At 45.1% G+C, this 22,413-nt stretch overlaps 9 non-coding genes across 9 annotated transcripts; 5 read left to right on the top strand and 4 right to left on the bottom strand.

Moving 5' to 3' along the window:
- The first annotated feature begins 8,627 nt into the window (after positions 1 to 8,627).
- On the top strand, positions 8,628 to 8,709 carry trnas-aga (transfer RNA serine (anticodon AGA)). Its single transcript has one exon. It is a non-coding gene; the product is annotated as a tRNA-Ser (tRNA).
- A 2,884-nt stretch (positions 8,710 to 11,593) lies between these two features.
- On the top strand, positions 11,594 to 11,675 carry trnas-cga (transfer RNA serine (anticodon CGA)). Its single transcript has one exon. It is a non-coding gene; the product is annotated as a tRNA-Ser (tRNA).
- A 797-nt stretch (positions 11,676 to 12,472) lies between these two features.
- trnai-gau (transfer RNA isoleucine (anticodon GAU)) lies at positions 12,473 to 12,546 on the bottom strand. Its single transcript has one exon. It is a non-coding gene; the product is annotated as a tRNA-Ile (tRNA).
- A 1,984-nt stretch (positions 12,547 to 14,530) lies between these two features.
- trnas-uga (transfer RNA serine (anticodon UGA)) lies at positions 14,531 to 14,612 on the top strand. The gene has a single exon. It is a non-coding gene; the product is annotated as a tRNA-Ser (tRNA).
- Positions 14,613 to 15,389: 777 nt separating this feature from the next.
- trnai-aau (transfer RNA isoleucine (anticodon AAU)) lies at positions 15,390 to 15,463 on the bottom strand. The gene has a single exon. It is a non-coding gene; the product is annotated as a tRNA-Ile (tRNA).
- A 1,986-nt stretch (positions 15,464 to 17,449) lies between these two features.
- trnas-aga (transfer RNA serine (anticodon AGA)) lies at positions 17,450 to 17,530 on the top strand. Its single transcript has one exon. It is a non-coding gene; the product is annotated as a tRNA-Ser (tRNA).
- Positions 17,531 to 18,320: 790 nt separating this feature from the next.
- Positions 18,321 to 18,394, bottom strand: trnai-aau (transfer RNA isoleucine (anticodon AAU)). The gene has a single exon. It is a non-coding gene; the product is annotated as a tRNA-Ile (tRNA).
- A 1,983-nt stretch (positions 18,395 to 20,377) lies between these two features.
- trnas-aga (transfer RNA serine (anticodon AGA)) lies at positions 20,378 to 20,459 on the top strand. Its single transcript has one exon. It is a non-coding gene; the product is annotated as a tRNA-Ser (tRNA).
- A 794-nt stretch (positions 20,460 to 21,253) lies between these two features.
- On the bottom strand, positions 21,254 to 21,327 carry trnam-cau (transfer RNA methionine (anticodon CAU)). Its single transcript has one exon. It is a non-coding gene; the product is annotated as a tRNA-Met (tRNA).
- Positions 21,328 to 22,413: the final 1,086 nt, after the last annotated feature.

Here is a 22,413-nt window from a genome sequence, read left to right as displayed (position 1 = left end):
TGTGTATGGATTATGTGGACATGGTGAAAAAGATAAACGGGAAAAGATATATGTTAGTAATCATTGACAGATTCAGCAGATGGATAGAAGCAACACCATCTAAAGATCAAGGGTCAGGAACAGTGATCAACTTCCTGACAAAAGAAGTCATTCCAAGATTTGGCATACCAGCCAAATTAAGTTCAGACAATGGATCTGCATTTGTAGGAAGAGTACTGAGAGAAACCCTCTCAGTGCTCCGAGTGAAACAGAAATTTGACTGTGTCTACCATCCTCAGTCACAGGGAATGGTAGAAAGGGCAAATGGAGTTCTTAAGGCCAAAATAAGCAAGATCTGTAGCGATACAGGGAAAAACTGGATTGATGCCCTACCACTAGCCTTAATGCAACGCCGAAGTCAGGAGAATAGAATAACACACTTAAGTCCACATGAGATGATGATGGGGAGACTAATGCCCGTGCCAAAGATTAGGGGAACGGGAGGCCCTACATTAGAATATTTAGATCAGGACACTAAAGAGTACATGCAGCCATTAACTGTTATACATAGAACTATATTTGAACAGGAAAAAGCCAAAGAGGAAGAAAGCCCAGCGGCTGACCACCGAATCAGACCTGGAGATCGAGTATACATCAAGAAATTCCGAAGGCGCTGGGACGAACCAAGAAGAGAAGGACCTTTCGATGTTACCAGAGTTTCACCCACAGCCTTACAAGTAGAAGGCAGTACACTGTGGTACCATTTAAATCATTGTACTAGGACAATACCAGGTATAGGGGAAGATAGAGAGGCTGTCGAAGTTGAAAGCCCGGAGAGAAGTAGTAGTGGGGACGAAGAAAACACAGGAGAAAGTTCCAATAGTTCTGTGCCAGATCAAAATAGAGATGCAGAGAGGGAGGATAGTGAGGATAACATTGAGTTTGATTTGGATGATGGGCCAGATGATGTTCCTGGTCCTAGTACGGGAAGTGGGGAAGAAGGGGCAGCAGCTCCCGCCCCCTTCCCGACTTGGGACTTGGAAACCATTGCCACCAAAGACTTCCTGGGTGAATAATAGAAAAGAGCAATTTATAGCAGACACAACACTAAAAGTCCGAGAAGGAAGAAAAATGTGGAAAATAAAAACTAAGGAATTAGCAAACAGCAAGACGAGTAAGGAAGGTAATCGGGATTCTACCTATTATCAACTAAGAAAAAGAAATCACAAGCGGTCAGTAGCAGCAGATACAATTTGGGAAAAAGCACAGAGAAATGAGTGGTGGAAATGGGCTGAATACACAGGATACAAAAATAATAATGGAAAGGAGTGCGTAATTTGTGCGTCAGAAAAACCTCGCACTCAGGTAATTGACATATCGTGGGGATCAGGGGAATGCAGGACCTGGTATAAAAACTGGAAAAAGGAAAAGTGCCAAGGTAAATATACAACATATCCACACACATACACTACAGGAAATCAGACAGTTACTATCCAAATAGTAAACTGCTCGGAACCCTCATGTAGTGATCTCTGTAATGGGACAATGCCAGTGTGTCAATACCACTGCATTTTATATGCTGGGGTAGGAAGTGGCACGCAAAATTTGGCCCGAGAATGTCCAAAGTGGCCAGAAACGGCAATGGACGCGACCCCAAAAGAATGGAGGATAAAACCCGACTTACAGATCCAAGATTGCTATTGGAGAGAAAGTCGTGAGGGAACTAAATTAGGAAATTACACAGGAAAATGCAAAAAGGTTTGGAATATAACTGATATCCATAGCCTATACGTCTCAAAGCAAGGGGGAGAACCACCTCCTCCGCGAGTACTGGATTTACAAATAAATCAGCAAGCTGATCTATGGTGGCTGTGTGATCCCAAAAAGGGGTTAATGGCAAAACTGCCGGTGGATTGGATTGGATTGTGTGCTAGGGTCATGCTGGCACAAAATACTGTCCTGCTACCGATGGAACATGAAATGGAAGTTCGAAGAGTGAGAAGGTCATACACACCTAATCCAGAAATAAAGTTAGATGCAATAGGACAACCTCGTGGAATCCCCAATGAATTTAAAGCGAGAAATGAGATAGCTGCGGGGTTTGAATCCATTCTAATCTGGATTACCCCCAACAAAAACACTGAATGGATTAATTACATTTATTACAATCAGCAGAGATTCATTAACTGCACTGATGAGGCTCTTACTGCACTAGGTGAGCAGTTAGATGCAACTAGCAAAATGGCTTGGCAGAATAGGCAAACACTAGATTGGCTATTAGCAGAAAAAGGGGGTGTATGTGTTATGTTTGGCGATCAATGCTGTACATTCATCCCTAACAACACTGATCCAAAAGGATCATTCACTAAAGCTATGACCAACTTACAAAATCTAAGGAAAAAATGCATGACAATGCTGGATTTGGCCATAATATTTGGAATTGGCTTGATAATGTATTCGGACAATGGGGAGCATGGTTTGCAAAGGCAGGGGTTATAATGGTAGTAGTAATAATCATAATTGGACTAATCTTTTGTTGTTTACTGCCTGCTTTGAGATCTTTTATTACCAGACTAATGATGTGACAAATGGTAGTGCGAATAGAGAATGAACAAATCCCCGAACAAGAAGTCCAGGAATGGGGTCAAGTTGAATTACCCCCACCGAATAGACTCATGATAACTTTGATTGAGACTGACGCTCCTTGTTTTGCAATGTAGCACTAAAGACTGCAAAAGAGGGGAAGATCTGTTTCAATGCGTTAAAGGAAGATGGAAATTTGATTTGTATACCAGTGATCAGTATTTTCCTTCCTCAGGAACAAGGACTGTTGACACAAACTCTACCGCTCAAGTTCATGGTTCACCGAATTCGACCCAGGAAACTGAGCTATCAACTGAACTGACAAAACAAGAGAAATCACTGAAATTGAAGCTGAAAGACTGTATAAACTAAATAGTAGTAGCGGCGACTAAGCGCGGGAAAATAATTGTGTAAACTGTGATAAATTGTACTCTCCCTCCTTGTGATAGCATGGGAAAAGTAGGGGTAGGATGTATGGGGATAATACTAGTACTTAGTATGGGGGGTGGCAAGAGTAAAAATGAACAGGAAGAAGACAGATCGCAGATAAATACTTACCTATATATGTCATATATGTATGCAGAAAGATTGAACATAAGCAAATGTTGGGTCTGCACTCATGTCCCAAGCCATTCCCAAGAAGGCCTACCACTCCAGTCTCTCCCCTTTCAGAATCAGAAACTATAGAATGGATATTGAGACAAAATAAGACAGGGGAAGGAGGAAACATGACAATGTGGGAGTCAGCTGGGTATAGAATGACCAGGTTTGCTACATGGTACCAACCAACCTACGACCATTCCCAGTTCCCACCTGTACCGACGGTCCTAAAATCAAATGGACCAGGATCCTTCTGTTTAAAGAAAAATGTGGATGGAGCAAGAGTTGGAGAAAGTAAATGTCAGCAAACTGTAGAATGGCAACCACCTGTGAAAGATTTAAGTACAGCTGGTATGTTCAAAATAGACTGGACTGAAATATGCAACATCACATCAAGCAACGTGTGGGAAGGAAAAGCTGTACAACCTTGGATGACGTTGGCTGATAACTTTACGGCCTACAATGGAACTTACTTTATATGCGGTACAAAGGCATATCCCTGGCTTCCTGCGAACTGGACAGGCTCCTGTTATCTGGGATATGTAGTGCCCTATATGCACCACATGCCTTCCCTACGAAGCTACCCTTCGCGAGCAAAACGAACAATCAGTAAGACTGACTGGTTCTTTATGATGGCCTTTCCATTACATGGGACAGGAAGAACGGCAAACGAGTTAATTCTGATGGCCACAGCCCTGGAACAACTGGCTAATATCACTGCAGCTGAAGCTCGAAAAACAGGGCAAGCCTTGACAGAAGTATCAGCAGACCTGATGGCAGTCCGCACAGTAGCCCTGCAAAATAGACTGGCTTTGGACTATCTATTGGCCTCGCAGGGAGGAACATGTGCCATAATTTAACAAGAATGCTGTACTTACATACCAGATAAATCTGAGAATATAACTAACCTTGCAAAGCATATCAAGGCACAAGCAGACCAACTCCAAAAGATAGGTCACGAATTCCATGATTATAACCCACCTGGATGGTTAGGATGGGTAGGAAATGGGATGTTTGATTGGACTTTTAAATCATTTATGTTACTGTTGCATATAATAGTAGGGATAGCATGAGCAGGATGCGTACGTCGATGTGTAATTAACAGGGCAATGGACAGCATGTACCATTATCATAAGTTTGAAAATAAGAGGAGATAATATGACCCTAGATACCATACGCATAGAGGGAAATACTTAAATGATCAAGCAAAATCAAGGAGGGAGAGATGTGTTAGTACAAAGTGTATGAAATGTATTAATGCAAAAATGTATTTTAATGAACTATCAGGTAAGGGAAATCTGGAGGAGCAGTTCGCAATTAGGCTATTAATAAACAAAAAGGGATATTGATCCTACACTTAAGCTCCTCCACATTTCGTGAAACCAAACATAAAGAACAGTACAGCACAGGAAACAGGCCCTTCGGCCCTCCAAGCCTGTGCCGCTCCTTGGTCCAACTAGACCAATCGTTTGTATCCCTCCATTCCCAGGCTGCTCATGTGACTATCCAGGTAAGTCTTAAACGATGTCAGCGTGCCTGCCTCCACCACACTACTTGGCAGCGCATTCCAGGCCCCCACCACCCTCTGTGTAAAAAACGTCCCTCTGATGTCTGAGTTATACTTCGCCCCTCTCAGCTTGAGCCCGTGACCCCTCGTGATCGTCACCTCCGACCTGGGAAAAAGCTTCCCACTGTTCACCCTATCTATACCCTTCATAATCTTGTATACCTCTATTAGATCTCCCCTCATTCTCCGTCTTTCCAAGGAGAACAACCCCAGTCTACCCAATCTCTCCTCATAGCTAAGACCCTCCATACCAGGCAACATCCTGGTAAACCTTCTCTGCACTCTCTCCAATGCCTCCACGTCCTTCTGGTAGTGCGGCGACCAGAACTGGACGCAGTACTCCAAATGCGGCCTAACCAGCGTTCTATACAGCTGCATCATCAGACTCCAGCTTTTATACTCTATACCCCGTCCTATAAAGGCAAGCATACCATATGCCTTCTTCACCACCTTCTCCACCTGTGTTGCCACCTTCAAGGATTTGTGGACTTGCACACCTAGGTCCCTCTGTGTTTCTATACTCCTGATGACTCTGCCATTTATTGTATAACTCCTCCCTACATTATTTCTTCCAAAATGCATCACTTCACATTTATCCGGATTAAATTCCATCTGCCACCTCTCCGCCCAATTTTCCAGCCTATCTATATCCTGCTGTATTGCCTGACAATGCTCTTCGCTATCCGCAATTCCAGCCATCTTCGTGTCATCCGCAAACTTGCTGATTACACCAGTTACACCTTCTTCCAAATCATTTATATATATCACAAATAGCAGAGGTCCCAGTACAGAGCCCTGCGGAACACCACTGGTCACAGACCTCCAGCCGGAAAAAGACCCTTCGACCACTACCCTCTGTCTCCTATGGCCAAGCCAGTTCTCCACCCATCGAGCCACTTCTCCTTGTATCCCATGAGCCTTAACCTTCTTCACCAACCTGCCATGTGGGACTTTGTCAAATGCCTTACTGAAATCCATGTAGACGACATCCACGGCCCTTCCTTCATCAACCGTTTTTGTCACTTCCTCAAAAAACTCCACCAAATTTGTAAGGCACGACCTCCCTCTTACAAAACTATGCTGTCTGTCGCTAATGAGATTGTTCCGTTCTAAATGCACATACATCCTGTCTCTAAGAATCCTCTCCAACAACTTCCCTACCACGGACGTCAAGCTCACCGGCCTATAATTTCCTGGGTTATCCCTGCTACCCTTCTTAAACAACGGGACCACATTCGCTATCCTCCAATCCTCAGGGACCTCACCCGTGTCCAAAGAAGCGACAAAGATTTCCGTCAGAGGCCCAGCAATTTCACCTCTCGTCTCCCTGAGCAGTCGAGGATAGATGCCATCAGGCCCTGGGGCTTTGTCAGTTTTAATGTTCCCTAAAAAACCTAACACTTCCTCTCTCATAATGGAGATTTTTTTCTAACGGGTCAACACCTCCCTCCGAGACACTCCCGGTTAACACGCCCCTCTCCTTCGTGAATACCGATGCAAAGTATTCATTTAGGATCTCCCCTATTCCCTTGGGTTCTAAGCATAATTCCCCTCCTTTGTCCCTGAGAGGTCCGATTTTCTCCCTGACAACTCTTTTGTTCCGAACGTATGAATAGAATGCCTTAGGATTCTCCTTAATCCTGCCTGCCAAGAACATCTCGTGCCCTCTTTTTGCCCTTCTAACTAAGACATATATTGGGAAAATATATCAAGAAATAGTTTAGTGAGACAATGATGTCTCAAAGAGGGGATATGTAAGGAATAATCATTAAGACAACATATATTGGAAGGAATAATTATTAGGACAAGTGGGAGATAATAATTAACATAGAAGAGATAATCACTACTTGAGAAGCTCTCATATATCACATATCTTATTAAGCATACACCTGTACCCTTTTAAGTGCACAATACCTTACCAGGTCAGTACACATGGATACTCACATAAATGAACATAAAGGCTGAAAGAAGTCAAGCAAACACACAGAAACTGAAAGTAATTTCTAAAATAAACGTGAGAAAGTCAGACAACGGGAAAAAAGACTTGGCACAGCAGGATGCCCTACATTGTTTAAGAAGGGGAACAGAGACTTCCCCGGGAATTATAGGCCGGTGAGTCTCACTTCTGTTGTCGGCAAGATGTTGGAAAAAATTAAAAGGGATAGGATTTATAGTTATTTGGAGAGTAATGAATTGATAGGTGATAGTCAGCATGGTTTTGTGGCAGGTAGGTCGTGCCTTACTAACCTTATTGAGTTTTTTGAGAAAGTGACCAAGGAGGTGGATGGGGGCAAGGCAGTGGACGTGGTATATATGGATTTTAGTAAGGCGTTTGATAAGGTTCACCATGGTAGGCTTCTGCAGAAAATGCAGATGTATGGGATTGGGGGTGATCTAGGAAATTGGATCAGGAATTGGCTAGCGGATAGGAAACAGAGGGTGGTGGTTGATAGTAAATATTCATCATGGAGTGCGGTTACAAGTGGTGTACCTCAGGGATCTGTTTTGGGGCCACTGCTGTTTGTAATATTTATTAATGATCTGGATGAGGGTATAGTTGGGTGGATTAGCAAATTTGCTGATGACACCAAAGTCGGTGGTGTGGTAGACAGTGAGGAAGGGTGTCGTAGTTTGCAGGAAGACTTAGACAGGTTGCAAAGTTGGGCCGAGAGGTGGAGGATGGAGTTTAATGCGGAGAAGTGTGAGGTAATTCACTTTGGTAGGAATAACAGATGTGTTGAGTATAGGGCTAACGGGAGGACTTTGAATAGTGTGGAGGAGCAGAGGGATCTAGGTGTATGTGTGCATAGATCCCTGAAAGTTGGGAATCAAGTAGATAAGGTTGTTAAGAAGGCATATGGTGTCTTGGCGTTTATTGGTAGGGGGATTGAATTTAGGAGTCGTAGCGTTATGTTGCAACTGTACACAACTCTGGTGCGGCCGCACTTGGAGTACTGTGTGCAGTTCTGGTCCCCACATTACAGGAAGGATGTGGAGGCTTTGGAGAGGGTGCAGAGGAGGTTTACCAGGATGTTGCCTGGTATGGAGGGGAGATCCTATGAGGAGAGGCTGAGGGATTTGGGATTGTTTTCGCTGGAAAGGCGGCGGCTAAGAGGGGATCTTATTGAAACATATAAGATGATTAGAGGTTTAGATAGGGTGGATAGTGATAGCCTTTTTCCTCTGATGGAGAAATCCAGCACGAGGGGGCATGGCTTTAAATTGAGGGGGGGTAGTTATAGAACCGATGTCAGGGGTAGGTTCTTTACCCAGAGGGTGGTGAGGGATTGGAATGCCCTGCCAGCATCAGTAGTAAATGCGCCTAGTTTGGGGGCGTTTAAGAGATCCGTAGATAGGTTCATGGACGAAAAGAAATTGGTTGAGGTTGGAGGGTCACAGTTTTTTGTTAACTGGTCGGTGCAACATCGTGGGCCGAAGGGCCTGTTCTGCGCTGTAATGTTCTATGTTCTATGTTCTAATAGTTGAACAAACAACAACCTTGGCTGATTAGACAATAAACTTCAGATACGAAGGCAAGATGTAACCACAGTGATATCATAGCACATTCATTAGTGACCAATCAGAAAGAAGGCAGATAACGTAGGTCGAGTAAACCATGGTGGCTAACGAAAAGTGGCCTTGGGGTCTGCAACAAAAAAACCTTGACTGTAAGATAAGAATGATGAAATATGAAGCTAAATGTGCATAAAAAGGACTGTCAGAGCACTGGTTTTTTGGATTCATCTGGAAATCCCGGCTTTATTGAAATGTATTAGCGAATAAAGCCTTGCTGCCTGGAAGATCAAGACTCAGACTCTCCATTCTGATTGATGAACTCTTCTTGCCGTCCACGGGGAACCACGGCAGTATCAGTATGATTTCTGACGCGTTTGACCGTGTAGTCATGGCCGAGTGGTTAAGGCGATGGACTAGAAATCCATTGGGGTTTCCCCGCGCAGGTTCGGATCCTGCTGACTACGCATTTCTCATTTCCGTTTCACGACGACTCGCTGGAAAGGATGGCATCTTCAATCCTTTTTCCCTGTGGAATGGTGACATATCCCACCAATTTGCGTGAAGTTGATGCCGTTCCGCCTGTCCTCTCCAGATGTTTTCTCAACAAATTTGCACCTGACAACTTCAGTTATTGACCTGCGCGGAGAGGGAGTATTTTGACTGTTTACTCTGTCGAAATCCCGTATCAGCTGGAATATCAGAGTTGGGGCAACTTCGAATTTTCTATGGTCGACGTGGAACTACCCGAACGTCTCCAACACCGCCTCATTACGGACTTATTTTATCATTGTAAACCTCCCAGGCAGTGTCACCTGTCCTCTTCCTAATGTCTTTTCTGAAGAGTGGTGATCAGCCAGCATCAGCCGTAAGGCTCCGTACTGAGGTCAAACTGCAGATGTGACCACCTGAGCATGATCCCAGTGCTTTTATAAACGATTTCGTAGCCAAATGAAGGACATTATGTCAGCACTCCGTTGTGAATTTAATTAGATGAAGCTCAATCTTTCTCCGCCGGTCCACTCTTTGCAATGAAAACTCCTTTCCCGTCTCGTAACCTTCCACATTCGCCCTTTCGGTTTGTGGCACAGAAGTTTGAAAAGATGGGCAATTTGTCAGAACGGTTGGAAGAAATTTTCTCAGTTTAAAAGTTGTCAAGGAGAAAAAAAAAGCTGCACTTTGCCGGTGTGGAAGAACGCGAAGCGGATCAGCCTCTGCCGACGAAAAGATGACAGGTTCTGCCCACACGGGGAATCGCATGTGGCCAGGACGGAGAGAGACCCCGCGACGTTGGCGTTATTCGCACCACGCTCTAACCACCTGAGCTAACCGGCCGACGTCGCAAACGAAGCCGACGATGAGCAACTGCGTTTTTCAATTGAGTTGCATCATTAAGTGCAGAAGTTTAAATTTTTTACTGCTGACTGATCGCGCATCTTCAACCTGATGGAATGGCATTTTCGTTTTAAATGACTTTCATGGGATTTGGCTGGGGCAATCACAACGTGCATTTGATGTTCACACCCGCCCCCCCTCCCCCCCCCCCCCCCTCGCCCCCCCCCCCCCCCCGTTTTTATTTGAAATATTTTTTTCTGCTAAAATAGTAAAATATGTTGCGAAATTCACTCGGAATATTGTCAACATGTTGCCATTTTGCAGACTGGATGCTTTGCCATTTGTGGAATATTTGCTCCGTCTGGAAGTCTGGCAGCCAGGGCTGCAAAATGGGGGCGTGTGTTCAAGCGCAGAATTAACCGGAATCCGTTCAATTTAATTTTTGCATCAATGATTCTGTGAGTTGCAACTTCAGTGAACAGAAATATATTTCCAAAGGCTGTCATTCGACACGACTTAACGGTTCGAGTAATTCATCAGGATTTGAAAGGCTGAAGAAAACACAGCCCAACTGCCCTTGTGATCCAACTCTTTCTATCAGTAACAGTCACACAGCAGCCCGATGTCACAGGTCCCACTTCACACTGGGGAGAGCGAATTGGTATTTTATCTTTTGCTTACTCTCTCGTGCGACGCTTCATAACGAGGCACACTGTGGGAATTGGAATGACATAAAAATGTGGAGAAAGCATCGTGCTCGTTGCGAGGGATATTATACGTTGCCTCACGGCAGCTCCTCAATGAAGTTTCCATCCATGTTTGCTGAAGGAATATCCTTCCGATCCCGACTTTTTCGCTGTCATCAGCAACACATGAGACACCCTTCTGCCACATCTTAAAGACACTGTTTAGCGGTTAATGTGTTGAGCGTGACGACCAACTAACTGCCAGTTTCGAGGTTTCCAGACGAATAGCTGTTCTTCTGAAAAAACTCAGTATTTCCGTAAATTAGGTGTGAAGCGCATTATCAATTCGTGTGAAGCGATGTGTTGATCGGTTGAATGCAGTGCGTCAAAGTAAGCTGGTATGATTTCTTGCAACAAGGTTGGCTGACGTGAATATTGACAAAACATTGAAGCGAATGAGAGGAATGATCACAGTTGACATCCAGCTGACCGGTCCTCCGTATGTGTTTCGCTGTAGAGCGATCAAGGTTTGCTCAAATGTCACCGACCGATTTGTGGCACAGAAGTGTGAAAAGATGGACAATTGGTCAGGATGGGAGGCAGACTTTTTCCCAGTTGAAAAATTGTCAACGGCATCGTGAGTGTACAGAAGTACGCGAAGCGACTCAGGCTGTTCGAAAAAGCCATTGCCACTGAGCATAACGTAAACCGGGCTCCACAGACAGAGGTAACGGCATTTGGACAGTACGAGGACTGAACCCTCAGTTGCAGCGTTATTAGCAACATGCTCCAGCCGTATAAACTAACCGGCCCCAGCTCATCTTAAATTTTGGATCAATGATTGCGGGAGTTGCATCTTCAGTGAACTGAAAGGTATTCTCGAAGGGCTCAATTCAAATTTGTCCATTGGTGATTCAGAAACGGCAAATGTCACCACCATGTGGGAGAGCCGGGATTGGATTCCGAATCCGCACATACTCGAATATATCTGCATTAGTTTTGCGCATTCAAGAGCTCGTTTTCCTAAGGCGCCTTGAAGGCAGCTTTTTTGGGATGTAAAGTTTGTGTTTCATCCAGTTCTGAGTGTATGGACAGATATAGAATGCTTGCAAATGTTTGTTTCAATCCACTCATGTGCTGTATCCGAATGAAAAGGACGTTAGACGACAGATGAAATTGAGCCGACATGGGGAAAGAAGACAGACGCATGACATGAGCAGAGAAATTAATCGCATTCGTATCCAGCACAAGAGGTCAGCATCACTTCAAGGAGGCCGGCGAGAAGAATAATTGAGTGGGTATCAGTATGATTTCTGAAGCGTTTGACCGTGTAGTCATGGCCGAGTGGTTAAGGCGACGGACTCGAAATCCATTGGGGTTTCCCCGCGCAGGTTCGAATCCTGCTGACTACGCATTTCTCATTTCCGTTTCACTGCGACTTGCTGGAAAGGATGGCATCTTCAATCATTTTTCCCTGTGGAATGGTTCCAGATCCCACCAATTTGCGTGAAGTTGATGCCGTTCCGCCTGTCCTCTCCAGATGTTTTCTCAACAAATTTGCACCTGACAACTTCAGTTATTGACCAGCGCGGAGAGGGAGTCTTTTGACTGTTTACTCTGTCGAAATCCCGTATCGGCTGGAATATCAGATTTGGGACATCTTCCAATTTTCTATGTTCGACGTGGAACAACCCGAACGTCTCCAACACCGCCTCATAACGGACTTATTTTATCATTGTAAACCTCCCAGGCAGTGTCACCTGACCTCTTCCTAATGTCTTTTCTGAAGAGTGGTGACCAGCCAGCATCAGCCGTACGGCTCCGTACTGAGGTCAAACTGCAGATGTGACCACCTGAGCATGTTCCCAGTGATTTTATAAACGATTTCGTAGCCAAATGAAGGACATTATGTCAGCGCTCCGCTGTGAATTTAATTAGATGACGCTCAATCTTTCTCCGGACGGTCCACTCTTTGCAATGAAAACTCCTTTCCCGTCTCGTAACCTTCCACATTCGCCTTTTCGGTTTTGTGGCACAGAAGTTTGAAAAGATGGGCAATTTGTCAGAACGGTTGGAAGAAATTTTCCCAGTTTAAAAGTTGTCAAGGAGAAAACAAAAAGCTGCACTTTGCCGGTGTGGAAGAACGCGAAGCGGATCAGCCTCTGCCGACGAAATGACGACAGGTTCTGCCCACACGGGCAATCGCATGTGGCCAGTACGGGGATTGAACACGCGACCTTGGCGTTATCAGCACCACGCTCTAACCACCTGAGCTAACCAGCCGACGTCAAAAACGCAGCCCACGATGAGCAACTGCGTTTTTCAATTGAGTTGCATCATTAAGTGCAGAAGTTTTAATTTTTCACTGCTGACTGATCGCGCATCTTCAACCTGATGGAATGGCTTTTTCGTTTTAAATGACTTTCATGGGATTTGGCTGGGGCAATCACAACGTGCATTTGATGTCAACCCCCCCCCCCCCCCCCCACACCCCCTGGTTTTATTTGAAATATTTTGTTCTGCTAAAATCGTAAAATATGTTGCGAAATTCATTCGGAATATTGTCAACATGTTGCCATTTTGCAGACTGGATGCATTTGCCATTTCTGGAATATTTGCTCCATCTGGAAATCTGGCAGTCCGGGCTGCAAAATGGGGGCGTGTGTTCAAGCGCAGAATTAACCGGAATCCGTTCAATTTGATTTTTGCATCAATGATTCTGTGAGTTGCACCTTCAGTGAACAGAAATATATTTCCAACGGCTGTCATTCAACACGATTTAACGGTTCGAGTAATTCATCAAGATTTGAAAGGCTGAACAAAACACAGCCCAACTGCCCTTGTGATCCAACTCTTTCTATCAGTAACAGTCACACAGCAGCCCCATGTCACAGGTCCCGCTGCACACTGGGGAGAGCGAATTGGTATTTTATCTTTTGCTTACTCTCTCGTGCGACGCTTCATAACGAGGCACACTGTGGGAATTGGAATGACATAAAAATGTGGAGAAAGCATCGTGCGCGTTGCGAGGGATATTATACGTTGCATCACGGCGGCTCCTCAATGAAGTTTCCATCCATGCTTGCTGAAGGAATTTCCTTCCGATCCCGACATTTTCGCTGTCATCAGCAACACATTAGACACCCTTCTGCCACATCTTAAAGACAATGTTTAGCGGTTAATGTGTTGAGCGTGACGACCAACTAACCGCCAGTTTCGAGATTTCCAGCCGAATGGCTGTTCTTCTGAAAAAACGCAGTATTTGCGTAAATTAGGTGTGAAGCGCATTATCAATTGGTGTGAAGCGATGTGTAAAATCGGTTGAATGCAGTGCGCCAAAGTAATCTGGTATGATTTCTTGCAACAAGGTTGGCTGACGTGAATATTGACGAAACATTGAAGCGAATGAGAGGAATGATCACAGTTGACATCCAGCTGACCGGTCGTCCGTATGTGTTTCGCTGTAGAGCGGTCAAGGTTTGCTCAAATGTCACCGACCGATTTGTGGCACAGAAGTGTGAAAAGATGGACAATTTGTCAGGGTGGGAGGCAGACATTTTCCCAGTTGAAAAATTGTCAACGGCATTGTGAGTGGACAGAAGTACGCGAAGCGACTCAGGTTGTTCGAAAAAGCCATTGCCATTGAGCATAACGTAAACCGGGCTCCACAGACAGAGGAAACCGCATTTGGACAGTACGAGGATTGAACCCTCAGTCGCAGCGTTATTAGTAACATGCTCCAGCCGTATAAAATAACCGGTCCCAGTTCATCTTAAATTTTGGATCAATGATTGCGGGAGTTGCATCTTCAGTGAACAGAAAGATATTCTCGAAGGGCTCAATTCAAATTTGTCCACTGGTGATTCAGAAACGGCAAATGTCACCACCATGTGGGAGAGCCGGATTGGATTCCGAATCCGCACATACTCTAATATATCTGCATTAGTTTTGCGCATTCAAGAGCTCGTTTTCCTAAGGCGCCTTGAAGGGGTGTAAAGTTTGTGTTCCATCCAGTTCTGAGTGCATGGACAGATAGGGAATGCATGCAAATGTTTGTTTCAATCCTCCCATGTGCTGTATCCGAATGAAAAGGACGTTAGACGACAGATGAGATTGAGCCGACATGGGGAAAGAAGACAGACGCATGACATCAGCAGAGAAATTAATCGCATTTGTATCCATCACAAGAGGTCAGCATCACTTCAAGGAGGCCGGCTATAAGAATTATTGAGTGGGTATCAGTATGATTTCTGACGCGTTTGACCGTGTAGTCATGGCCGAGTGGTTAAGGCGACGGACTTGAAATCCATCGGGGTTTCCCCGCGCAGGTTCGAATCCTGCTGACTGCGCCTTTCTCATTTCCGTTTCACTACGACTCGCTGGAAAGGATGGCATCTTCAATCATTTTTCCCTGTGGAATGGTTCCATGTCCCACCAATTTGCGTGAAGTTGATGCCGGTCCTCTCCAGATGTTTTCTCATCAAATTTGCACCTGACAACTTCAGTTATTCACCTGCGCGGAGAGGGAGTATTTTGACTGTTTACTCTGTCGAAATCCCGTATCAGCTGGAATATCAGAGTTGGGACATCTTCCAATTTTCTATGTTCGACGTGGAACGACCCGAACGTCTCCAAAACCGCCTCATAACGGACTTATTTTATCATTGTAAACCTCCCAGGCAGTGTCACCTGTCCTCTTCCTAATGTCTTTTCTGAAGAGTGGTGACCAGCCAGCATCAGCCGTAAGGCTCCGTACTGTAGTCAAACTGCAGATGTGACCACCTGAGCATGATCCCAGTGCTTTAATAAACGATTTCGTAGCCAAATGAAGAACATTATGTCAGCACTCCTTTGTGAACTTAATTAGATGAAGCTCAATCTTTCTCCGCCTGTCCACTCTTTGCAATGAAAACTCCTTTCCCGTCTCGTAACCTTCCACATTCGCCCTTTCGGTTTGTGGCACAGAAGTTTGAAAAGATGGGCAATTTGTCAGAACGGTTGGAAGAAATTTTCCCAGTTTAAAAGTTGTCAAGGAGAAAAAAAAGCTGCACTTTGCCGGTGTGGAAGAACGCGAAGCGGATCAGCCTCTGCCGACGAAAAGTTGTGCCCACACGGGTAATCGTATGTGGCATGTACGGGAATTGAACCCGCGACCTTGGCGTTATTCGCACCACGCTCTAACCACCTGAGCTAACCGACCGACGTCGCAATCGAAGCCCACGATGAGCAACTGCGTTTTTCTATTGAGTTGCATCATTAAGTGCAGAAGTTTAAATTTTTCACTGCTGACTGATCGCGCATCTTCAACCTGATGGAATGGCATTTTCGTTTTAAATGACTTTCATGGGATTTGACTGGGGCAATCACAACGTGCATTTGATGTTCACCCCCCCCCCCCCCCCCCCCGCCCCCCAGTTTTATTTGAAATATTTGTTTCTGCTAAAATAGTAAAATATGTTGCGAAATTCAGTCGGAATATTGTCAACATGTTGCCATTTTGCAGACTGGATGCATTTGCCATTTGTGGAATATTTGCTCCATCTGGAAGTCTGGCAGCCCGGGCTGCAAAATGGGGGCGTGTGTTCAAGCGCAGAATTAACCGGAATCCGTTCAATTTGATTTTTGCATTAATGATTCTGTGAGTTGCACCTTCAGTGAACAGAAATATATTTCCAAAGGCTGTCATTCAACACGATTTAACGGTTCGAGTAATTCATCAAGATTTGAAAGGCTGAACAAAACACAGCCCAACTGCCTTTGTGATCCAACTCTTTCCATCAGTAACAGTCACACAGCAGCCCCATGTCACAGGTCCCGCTTCACACTGGGAGTGCGAATTGGTATTTTATCTTTTGCTTACTCTCTCGTGCGACGCTTCATAACGAGGCACACTGTGGGAATTGGAATGACATAAAAATGTGGAGAAAGCATCGTGCTCGTTGCGAGGGATACTATACGTTGCCTCACGGCGGCTCCTCAATGAAGTTTCCATCCATGCTTGCTGAAGGAATTTCCTTCCGATCCCGACATTTTCGCTGTCATCAGCAACACATTAGACACCCTTCTGCCACATCTTAAAGACAATGTTTAGCGGTTAATGTGTTGAGCGTGACGGCCAACTAACTGCCAGTTTCGAGGTTTCCAGACGAATAGCTGTTCTTCTGAAAAAACTCAGTATTTGCGGACATTAGGTGTGAAGCGCATTATCAATTGGTGTGAAGCGATGTTTTGATCGGTTGAATGCAGTGCGTCAAAGTAAGCTGGTATGATTTCTTGCAACAAGGTTGGCTGACGTGAATATTGACAAAATATTGAAGCGAATGAGAGGAATGATCACAGTTGACATCCAGCTGACCGGTCGTCCGTATGTGTTTCGCTGTAGAGCGGTCAAGGTTTGCTCAAATGTCACCGACCGATTTGTGGCACAGAAGTGTGAAAAGATGGACAATTTGTCAGGATGGGAGGCAGACTTTTTCCCAGTTGAAAAATTATCAACGGCATCGTGAGTGTCCGCGAAGCGACTCAGGCTGTTCGAAAAAGCCATTGCCATTGAGCATAACGTAAACCGGGCTCCACAGACAGAGGTAACCGCATTTGGACAGTACGAGGATTGAACCCTCAGTCGCAGCGTTATTAGCAACATGCTCCAGTCGGATTAACTAACCGGCCCCAGTTCATCTTAAATTTTGGATCAATGATTGCGGGAGTTGCATCTTCAGTGAACAGAAAGATATTCTCGAAGGGCTCAATTCAAATTTGTCCACTGGTGATTCAGAAACGGCAAATGTCACCACCATGTGGGAGAGCCGGATTGGATTCCGAATCCGCACATACTCTACTATATCTGCATTTGTTTTGCGCATTCAATAGCTCGTTTTCCTAAGGCGCCTTGAAGGGAGCTATTTTGGGATGTAAGGTTTGTGTTCCATCCAGTTCTGAGTGTATGGACATATATAGAATGCTTGCAAATGTTTGTTTCAATCCACCCATGTGCTGTATCCGAATGAAAAGGACGTTAGACGACAGATGAAATTGAGCCGACATGGGGAAAGAAGACAGACGCATGACATCAGCAGAGAAATTAATCGGACTTGTATCCATCACAAGAGGTCAGCATCACTTCAAGGAGGCCGGCTATAAGAACTATTGAGTGGGTATCAGTATGATTTCTGAAGCTCTTGAACGCGTAGTCATGGCCGAGTGTTAAGGCGATGGACTAGAAATCAATTGGGGTTCCTCCGCGCAGGTTCGAATCCTGCTCACTACGCATTTCTCATTTCCGTTTCACGACGACTCGCTGGAAAGGATGGCATCTTCAATCATTTTTCCCTGTGGAATGGTTACAGATCCCACCAATTTGCATGAAGTTGATGCCGGTTCGCCTGTCCTCTCCAGATGTTTTCTCAACAGATTTGCACCTGACAACTTCAGTTATTCACCTGCGCGGAGAGGGAGTATTTTGACTGTTTACTCTGTCGAAATCCCGTATCAGCTGGAATATCAGAGTTGGGACATCTTCCAATTTTCTATGTTCGACGTGGAACAACCCGAACGTCTCCAACACCGCCTCATAACGGACTTTTTTTATCATTGTAAACCTCCCAGGCAGTGTCACCTGTCCTCTTCCTAATGTCTTTTCTGAAGAGTGGTGACCAGCCAGCATCAGCCGTACGGCTCCGTACTGAGGTCAAACTGCAGATGTGACCACCTGAGCATGATCGCAGTGCTTTTATAAACGATTTCGTAGCCAAATGAAGGACATTATGTCAGCACTCCGTTGTGAATTTAATTCGATGAAGCTCAATCTTTCTCCGAAGGTCCACTCTTTGCAATGAAAACATTCCCGTCTCGTAACCTTCCACATTCGCCCTTTCGGTTTGTGGCACAGAAGTTTGAAAAGATGGACAATTTGTCAGAACGGTTGGAAGAAATTTTCCCAGTTTAAAAGTTCTCAAGGAGAAAAAAAAGCTGCACTTTGCCGGTGTGGAAGAACGCGAAGCGGATCATCGTCTGCCGACGAAAAGACGACAGGTTCTGCCCACACGAGTAATCGCATGTGGCCAGTACGGGGATTGAACCCGGGACCTTGGCGTTATTAGCACCACGCTCTCACCACCTGAGCTAACCGGCCGACGTCGGAAACGATGCCCACGATGAGCAACTGTGTTTTTCTATTGATTTGCATCATTAAGTGCAGAAGTTTAAATTTTTCACTGCTGACTGATCGCGCATCGTCAACCTGATGGAATGGCATCTTCGTTTTAAATGACTTTCATGGGATTTGGCTGGGGCAATCACAACGTGCATTTGATGTTCACCCCCCCCCCCCCCCGGTTTTATTTGACATATTTTTTTCAGCTAAAATAGTAAAATATGTTGCGAAATTCAGTCGGAATATTGTCAACATGTTGCCATTTTGCAGACTGGATACATTTGCCATTTGTGGAATATTTGCTCCATCTGGAAGTCTGGCAGCCAGGGCTGCAAAATGGGGGCGTGTGTTTAAGCGCAGAATTAACCGGAATCCGTTCAATTTAATTTTTGCATCAATGATTCTGTGAGTTGCACCTTCAGTGAACAGAAATATATTTCCAACGGCTGTCATTCAACACGATTTAACGGTTCGAGTAATTCATCAAGATTTGAAAGGCTGAACAAAACACAGCCCAACTGCCCTTGTGATCCAACTCTTTCTATCAGTAACAGTCACACAGCAGCCACATGTCACAGGTCCCGCTTCACACTGGGGAGAGCGAATTGGTATTTTATCTTTTGCTTACTCTCTCGTGCGAAGCTTCATAACGAGGCACACTGTCGGAATTGGAATGACATAAAAATGTGGAGAAAGCATCGTGCTCGTTGCGAGGGATATTATACGTTGCCTCACGGCGGCTCCTCAATGAAGTTTCCATCCATGCTTGCTGAAGGAATTTCCTTCCGATCCCGACTTTTTCGCTGTCATCAGCAACACATTGGACACCCTTCTGCCACATCTTAAAGACAATGTTGAGCGGTTAATGTGTTGAGCGTGACGACCAACTAACCGCCAGTTTCGAGATTTCCAGACGAATGGCTGTTCTTCTGAAAAAACTCAGTATTTGCGTAAATTCGGTGTGAAGCGCATTATCAATTCGTGTGAAGCGATGTGTTGATCGGTTGAATGCAGTGCGTCAAAGTAAGCTGGTATGATTTCTTGCAACAAGGTTGGCTGACGTGAATATTGACGAAACATTGAAGCGAATGAGAGGAATGATCACAGTTGACATCCAGCTGACCGGTCGTCCGTATGTGTTTCGCTGTAGAGCGGTCAAGGTTTGCTCAAATGTCACCGACCGATTTTTGGCACAGAAGTGTGAAAAGATGGACAGTTTGTCAGGATGGGAGGCAGACTTTTTCCCAGTTGAAAAATTGTCAACGGCATCGTGAGTGTACAGAAGTACGCGAAGCGACTCAGGCTGTTCGAAAAAGCCATTGCCACTGAGCATAACGTAAACCGGGCTCCACACACAGAGGTAACCGCATTTGGACAGTACGAGGATTGAACCCTCAGTCGCAGCGTTATTCGCAACACGCTCCAGCCGCATAAACTAACCGGACCCAGTTCATCTTAAATTTTAGATAAATGATTGCGGGTGTTGCATCTTCAGTGAATAGAAAGATATTCTCGAAGGGCTCATTTCAAATTTGTCCACTGGTGATTCAGAAACGGCAAATGTCACCACCATGTGGGAGAGCCGGATTGGATTCCGAATCCGCACATACTCGAATATATCTGCATTAGTTTTGCGCATTCAAGAGCTCGTTTCCCGAAGGCGCCTTGAAGGGAGCTATTTTGGGATGTAAAGTTTGTGTTCCATCCAGTTCTGAGTGTATGGACAGATATAGAATGCTTGCAATTGTTTGTTTCAATCCACCCATGTGCTGTATCCGAATGAAAAGGACGTTAGACGACAGATGAAATTGAGCCGACATGGGGAAAGAAGACAGACGCATGACATCAGCAGAGAAATTAATCGCATTCGTATCCATCACAAGAGGTCAGCATCACGTCAAAAAGGCCGGCTATAAGAAGTATTGAGTGGGTATCAGTATGGTTCCTGACGCATTTGACCGTGTAGTCATGGCCGAGTGGTTAAGGCGATGGACTAGAAGTCCATTGGGGTTTCCTCGCGCAGGTTCGAATTCTGCTGACTACGCATTTCTCACTTCCGTTTCACGAGGACTCGCTGGAAAGGATGGCATCTTCAATCATTTTACCCTGTGGAATGGTTACATATCCCACCAATTTGCGTGGAGTTGATGCCGGTCCGCCTGTCCTCTCCAGATGTTTTCTCAACAAATTTGCACCTGACAACTTCAGGTATTGACCTGCGCGGAGAGGGAGTATTTTGACTGTTTACTCTGTCGAAATCCCGTATCAGCTGGAATATCAGAGTTGGGACATCTTCCAATTTTCTATGTTCGACGTGGAACTACCCGAACGTCTGCAACACCGCCTCATAACGGACTTATTTTATCATTGTAAACCTCCCAGGCAGTGTCACCTGTCCTCTTCCTACTGTCTTTTCTGAAGAGTGATGACCAGGCAGCATCAGCCGTCAGGCTCCGTACTGAGGTCAAACTGCAGATGTGACCACCTGAGCATGATCCCAGTGCTTTTATAAACGATTTCGTAGCCAAATGAAGGACATTATGTCAGCACTCCGTTGTGAATTTAATTAGATGACGCTCAATCTTTCTCCGGACGGTCTACTCTTTGCAATGAAAACTCCTTTCCCGTCTCGTAACCTTCCACATTCGCCCTTTCGGTTTGTGGCACAGAAGTTTGAAAAGATGGGCAATTTGTCAGAACGGTTGGAAGAAATTTTCCCAATTTAAAAGTTGTCAAGGAGAAAAAAAAGCTGGACTTTGCCGATGTGGAAGAACGCGAAGCGGATCAGCCTCTGCCGACGAAACGGCGACAGGTTCGGCCCACACGGGTAATCGCATGTGGCCAATACGGGGATGGAACCCGCGACCTTGGCGTTATGAGCACCACGCTCTAACCAACTGAACTAACCGGCCGACGTCGCAAACGAAGCCCACGATGAGCAACTGCGTTTTTCTATTGAGCTGCATCATTCAGTGCAGAAGTTCAAATTCTTCACTGCTGACTGATCGCGCATCTTCAACCTGATGGAATGGCATTTTCGTTTTAAATGACTTTCATGGGATTTGGCTGGGGCAATCACAACGTGCATTTGATGTTCACCCCCCCCCCCCCCCCCCTGTTTTATTTGAAATATTTTTTTCGGCTAAAATAGTAAAATATGTTGCGAAATTCAGTCGGAATATTGTCAACATGTTGCCATTTTGCTGACTGGATGCATTTGCCATTTGTGGAATATTTGCTCCATCTGGAAGTCTGGCAGCCAGGGCTGCAAAATGGGGGCGTGTGTTCAAGCGCAGAATTAACCGGAATCCGTTCAATTTGATTTTTGCATCAATGATTCTGTGAGTTGCACCTTCAGTGAACAGAAATATATTTCCAAAGGCTGTCATTCAACACGATTTAACGTTTCGAGTAATTCATCAAGATTTGAAAGGCTGAACAAAACACAGCCCAACTGCCCTTGTGATCCAACTCTTTCTATCAGTAACAGTCACACAGCAGCCCCATGTCACAGGTCCCGCTGCACACTGGGGAGAGCGAATTGGTATTTTATCTTTTGCTTACTCTCTCGTGCGATGCTTCATAACGAGGCACACTGTGGGAATTGGAATGACATAAAAATGTGGAGAAAGCATCGTGCTCGTTGCGAGGGATATTATACGTTGCCTCACGGCGGCTCCTCAATGAAGTTTCCATCCATGCTTGCTGAAGGAATTTCCTTCCGATCCCGACTTTTTCGCTGTCATCAGCAACACATTAGACACCCTTCTGCCAAATCGTAAAGACAATGTTGAGCGGTTAATGTGTTGAGCGTGACGACCAACTCACCGCCAGTTTCGAGATTTCCAGCCGAATCGCTGTTCTTCTGAAAAAACTCAGTATTTGCGTAAATTAGGTTTGAAGCGCATTATCAATTCGTGTGAAGCGATGTGTTGATCGGTTGAATGCAGTGCGTCAAAGTAAGCTGGTATGATTTCTTGCAACAAGGTTGGCTGACG

Source organism: Mustelus asterias, chromosome 30 (assembly GCF_964213995.1).
Source record: "Mustelus asterias chromosome 30, sMusAst1.hap1.1, whole genome shotgun sequence".
Lineage (NCBI taxonomy): Eukaryota > Metazoa > Chordata > Chondrichthyes > Carcharhiniformes > Triakidae > Mustelus > Mustelus asterias.
This window is presented reverse-complemented; position numbering and strand designations above follow the sequence as displayed.